This window comes from Cervus canadensis, chromosome 6, assembly GCF_019320065.1.
Source record: "Cervus canadensis isolate Bull #8, Minnesota chromosome 6, ASM1932006v1, whole genome shotgun sequence".
Classification (NCBI taxonomy): domain Eukaryota; kingdom Metazoa; phylum Chordata; class Mammalia; order Artiodactyla; family Cervidae; genus Cervus; species Cervus canadensis.
In genome coordinates this window covers 63,568,959-63,575,220 of record NC_057391.1, presented here as the reverse complement: position 1 = coordinate 63,575,220, position 6,262 = coordinate 63,568,959, and the positions used below count along the sequence as shown (strand labels likewise).

At 34.1% G+C, this 6,262-nt stretch overlaps 1 non-coding gene across 1 annotated transcript; it reads left to right on the top strand.

Moving 5' to 3' along the window:
• Positions 1–288: 288 nt before the first annotated feature.
• Positions 289–349, top strand: LOC122444436. The gene has a single exon (XR_006270270.1). It is a non-coding gene; the product is annotated as a U7 small nuclear RNA (small nuclear RNA).
• Positions 350–6,262: the final 5,913 nt, after the last annotated feature.

Sequence of the window (6,262 nt, the reverse complement as noted above, 5' to 3'; positions counted from 1 at the left end):
AACAAAAAAGGAAGAGCCTGGCCTTAGCCTCTTGCAGTCTCTCAGTGGTGTCCAAGTCTTCACTACCCTATGGAGTGTATACCACCAGGCTCCTCTCTCCATGGAATTCTCCAGGCAAGAATACTGGAGTGGATTGCCATTTCCTTCTCCAGGGGGTCTTCCCAAACCAGGGATTGAACCCAGGTCTCCTGCATTGGCAGTCAGATTCTTTACCACTGAGCCACCAGGGATGCCTTTATAAAAACTCATCTCAAAATGAATCACAGACTAAATGTACAATTCAAAATTAAGTGTCATAGCTCTTCTAGAATTGGTCTAGTAGGTTTCTGGTCTTTATCAGAAGACCCCTCATAGAAAAAAAATATATGTGAACTATAATTTTTAGAAAAAAACTGGAGAAAAATTGGGGGGTGTAGGACTAAATAAAGAATTCTACAAAAGCATAATCTATAAAAGGAAAAACTGATAAATTAGACCTCATCCAAAACTTTCAATTTTGCTATGCAAAAGATCTTAAAAGGATGAAAAGATAAGCCACAAACTAGAAAAAAATACATGCAAACCACATAGTCAACAAAAGGACTAGAATCTAGAATATATAAAAACTCAACATTAAAAAACAAACAATCTAATTAGGAAATGAGAAAAAAGCATTAATAACATGTCACCAAAGAGAATATACAGATGGCAAGTAAGCACATGAAAAGATGTTCAACAGCATTATCCATCAGGGGAATGCAAATTAAAACTCCAATGATAAATCACCACACACCTTTCAAAGTGGCTAAAATGAAAAGCAATAGGAGCGCCAAATTCTGTCAAGAATGCAAAAAACTGGATCATCTCAGATTGCTGCTGAGAATGAAAAATAAAACTCTGGAAAACAATTTGACAGCTCTACACAAAACACAAATGTGACTACCATACAACCCAGCATTAACACTCCTGGACATTTCTCCCAGATCATTAAAATTTATGTTTACATCAACATCTATGTACAAATAGTCATAACAGCTTTATTCATATTGACCAAAAACTAGAAACAACTCAGATGTCTTTCACCAGATAATCACTGTTCAAATGTGGTACATCCATACCATGGAATACGACTCAACGATGAAAAGGACAAACTATTGACACACTTGGCTCAGATGAATCTCCAGGGAATTAAGCTAGGTGAGAAAAAAAAAAAGAGCAATCCTAAACCACAGATTTTGTGATTTTATTTATATAACATTCTTGAAATAACAGAATTATGGACATGATGAACAGGTTAGTTGTTGCCAAGAGAGGACACCATGAGGGATTCTTGTGGTGATAAAAATGTTCTTTTCCTTGACTGCATCAATGAAATATCCTGGTTGAAATAATGTAAAATGGTTTTATAAAATGTCACCATTGGGAGAAATTGAGCAAATTGTACACAGGATACCTGTACTATTTCTTAGCGATTCATGTGAATCTACAATTATCTCAAAATGAAAATCCCATTATTTTTTTTAAAAAAACCTACATCTTGGGAGCTTGATTGATTTCTTTTTACATTTTTATCTGTGACTTTTGCTTATAATTTTTTATAAGTTTCTTTGAAAATATTAGCTGATATGTATATTTAAGGAAGTTTTAAAGTGTTTGGTCATTTGATACAGTAATTCTAAGCCCAGAAATATAGCCTGAGAAAAAACTCAAAATGCAGACAGAGATGTTTATTGTAACAATATGTGCTAACACAAAATCCTGAAATCAACTTCATGTCCAACATCTAAGGAGAGATTAAAATATCACATCCAAATGAAAGAATATTCTACAACCATTAAAGAAAATTTTTTTACCCCCCCCCAAATTTCAATCATATGTATAGTATTCACAATGTGCAAGCCACTATTCCAAGATCCTTCCAAATATTAACTCATTTAGTTCTCATAGCAAGCCTTTGAGGTAACTACAATTATTACTGAATGAGGAAACTCAGGCAAAGAGAAATTAAATAATTTGCCCAAAGTTATACAATGAATAAATAGCAAAGCTGGAGTCTGAATGCAGAGAGTCCTGGTTCCAAAGTCTGTACTATTCATCATTACACTATTTAGCCATTGTTGGGTATTATTATTATGGAGTAGAAGTAAAACTTTAAGTCAGATGCTAAAATAATGAAAAATGCAGAATTTTTCTAGAGATATATGGTTGATGACAACCAGCACAGAGAAAATATGTCAGAGTAGATATATTGCTATAACTGCTTATGGAATCTAGAGTCAAACAGTTTGAACTAAGTATCAGCTCCCCCAATTCTAACCTATATGGCCTTGCATAAACCATTTAACCTGTCTGGGCATGAATTGAATAATCTATTAAATAATATTTAAAAGTACCTATTTTTCAGACTCATTGAGAGGATTATTGAAGTTAATATGTGTAAAGTAATTCTAATATAGTACATACTCAACAAACGCTAGTTTCTTTTCTCTTTGTTAACATCTAAAGCACTGTTTTTAAAGAAGGCAGAACATATTCAGATGATCACATCAAAATATATGCCTCATGATAAATGTATCATCTCCTGATTATAACCAGCAAAATAAAATGGATGCAAGAATCTAAGTGGCTTGAAGGACCATCTTAACTACATAGCCTAAAATGTTCCTGGGAAATGTAGAATCCACAGTGTGTGTAGTTGAAGTATCTCCTAGAGCTTGAATACCCAGCACAAACAGCAAGTGGGTGATTCTCGGTAACAATGTTTACTTGATAAATACAGCAGACACTATAAAACATCCCTTGCAAAGTCCTAAGACTTAACAACATCAAAAGCAAATGTATACCATCCAGTCTTTTATGGAACTTTATGACTCTATAAAAATGGAAACAATAGACTATTGCATCAACATACAATCCCAATACAACAATGAGGCTCAAGAGACTCTGAGATACGCCATCTGGAGCAAGAGAAAGAGAGAGTGATCAAATATAACTAAACTATCTGTAGCAGGTCCAAACAAGTAATGTGGTATTACTTACAGCTGGGGACAGATGCTCAGAGACCCTTAAGTAAAGTGTTGTGACTTATGAGTTTTCTTGTCACAAGGATTTTTAAAAAGTCTTTCCTAAAAAAAAAAAAAGCCTTTCCTACACAAAGCATGAAGCTGAGGGGGAATGGACTATCTGCCATGATACAAAATGTGTTTTACATTGATCATTTTAACAGTCAGGTAATTTCATATTTCATATCAATAGCGATGACAGTAAAATACTGTGTCTAGAATTCATACAAGCTAAATTTGTGCAAGTTGCCATGGAAAGAATGTAGGTTTTGGAGCTAAATGGAGGTTGGTCTCCTGACCTCTCTCTTTAGCATTAAGGCGACTTTGAGCAAGTCATTTATGTTCCTTTAATTCTCAGTTTTTGTTCTGGTTTCTCTTCCATAGGTAAGAAGTGGATTTATCCGATTCAGAGAGAAGTGCTCTCCACAGAGTGTGGGCCATTGCAGAGGGCGAGTGCCTAAGTCTCAGTTTTACTCAGCTCTAAGGTGAAGAAAATTACTTAACCTTGAATAATTGTTATAAGATTATAGATTAGGTATGGAAAAGGAAAATATCAAGTGACCACTAAATCAACTGCTATTATTATTATTAAATTTAAAACTTTGAAACTCTTTAAACATTAACAATATTTCCTGGGGCAAAATTCATACAGGATGAAATAGATAAAACCTGAATAGTTCTAAAACGATTAAGTAACTGATTAATAAATACCTGAAAAAAAAAATCTTCAGACCCAGATGTCTTCTGTGGTGAATTCTCCCAAACATTTAAAAGAAGAAATCATGAATATATTGCAGTATTATTTTCAGCAGCCAAGATATGAAAGCAAGATATGGAAACAACTTAAGTGCCCGTCAGTGGATGAATGGATAAAGAAGACACACATGCATGCACACACACACACAAAGGAATACCACTCAGCCATAAAAGAGAGTGGAATCTTGCCATTTGTAAAACATGGATGGGCCCTGAGGGCATTATGCTAAGTGAAGTAAGTCAGAGAAAGAAAAACATCGATATGATCTAGCATGTGGAATCTAAAAAACAAAACAGTAACAACAACTTTACAACCAAGTTTACAGCTAGAAAGCAGACTGGCAGTTGCCAGAGAGAAAGGTGGATGGGGAAGTGGGCAAAATAGGTGAAGAAGGAAGAAGGTACAAACTTGTTTGAAAGTTCCTAAGAAAGGAAGTATTAAAAGTTCTCACAAGAAAAAAGGATTTTTGTCATGTGTATAGTGATGGATGGTAGCTTGTTATCGTGATCATTTTGCAGTGTATATAAATATAAAATCATTATTATGTTATATATCTGAAACTAATATAATTTATATTATAATTGATATTGCATAATATATTATTATAATTAAATTATAGTATCAATTATACCTCAACAAAAATTTATTAATTTTTCAAAAGAAATCAGACAAATCCTATAAAACTCTCAGAAAGCAGAAACACAAAAACACATCCAACCTCATTTTATGAGACCAGAAGTCATTATCCTGATGCCAAACCAGATTATAAGAATAAAAGAAAACAAAATAATTACAATATTCCTTATGAACGTAGATGCAAAAATCCTTAACAAAATGTCAGTACATCGCATCTAACAACACATAAAAGGAATAATACACCACAACCAAATGGGGTTTATCCAGGGAATGTTTAAAACATGAGCTCATGTTTAAAACTCAATCATGCAATCCACAATATTAGCATTCTAAAAAAAACCGTATGATCATAAGCAATTGATGCAGAAAAAACATTTGAAAAAAATCAACATCCATTATGACAAAAACTCTGAACAAACTAGAACTACAAGAGAACTTCATCAACTTGATAAAAGGTGTCTACAAAAAACCTATAACTAATATTATACTTAATAATGTAAGCTGAATATTCTATCTCCAATACAGGGAACAAGGCAAGGATGTCCACTCTCACCAGTCGTTTTCAATATCAGCAAGTCTTGTTGAGTGCAACTGGCAATAAACAGAAATAAAAGACATACCAAATAGAAAGAAAGAAAACTTCACTATTCATACATAATGCAATTGTCTACATAAAAGCTTAAGCAGTCTGGAAAAAAAAACAGTAAGTACATTAGCAAGTCCTCAGAATATAAGGTCACCTCACAAAAGTCAACCATACTTCTATATACTACAGTGAATGTGGAAAACCATGTTCTACAGACTGACTCCAAAATATGCAAATAGCTCATGCAATTCTACGTCAAAACAAACAATCCAGTCAAAAAATAGGCAGACGATATAAATAGACATTTCTCCAAAGAAGACATGTGGATGGCCAAAAAAGCACATGAAAAATACATCACTATTTATCAGAGAAACACAAATAAAAACTATAACAAGGTATTACCTCACACTGGTCAATATGGCAATCATCAAAAGGTCTACGAACAATAAATGCTGGAGAAGGTACAGAGAAAAAGGAAATATAAATTGATGCAACCACTATGGAGAACAGTATGGAGAAAAATAGAACTAGCATGTGATCCAGCACAGCTGATGGAAATATAAATTGATGCAACCACTATGGAGAACAGTATGGAGAAAAATAGAACTAGCATGTGATCCAGCAATCCACTCATGGGCATATATTCAGAGAAAACCATAATTCAAAAAGATACATGCACCTCAATGTTCACTGCAACACTATTTACAATAACCAAGACATGGTATGCAACTTAAATGTCCATCAACAGAGAAATGGATAAAGAAGATGTGATACACACACACACACACACACACACACACAACTATTAGTCAGCCATAAGAAAGAACAAAATAAGTCAGACAGAGAAAGACAAATAGCATATGATATCACCTACATGTGCAATTTAAAATATGATACAAAGCAGAAGACGAACAAAAGATTTCAAAAACAAACTTACAGTTTCCAAAGGGAAAACATGGGGGAAGGTATAAATTAGGAGCTTGGCATTAACATCCACACACTACTATATAAAAAATAGATAACCAACAAGGACCCACTGCATAGCATAGGGACCTCTACTCAATATTCTATATGGTAATGTAAATAATAACCTATATGGGTAAAGTCTGAGTAAACTCTGGGAGTTGGTGATGGACAGGGAGGCCTGGCGTGCTTCGGTCCATGGGGTCGCAAAGAGTCAGACATGACTGAGCGACTGAACTGAACTGAACCGATACGGGTAAAGAATCTGAAAAAGAATTA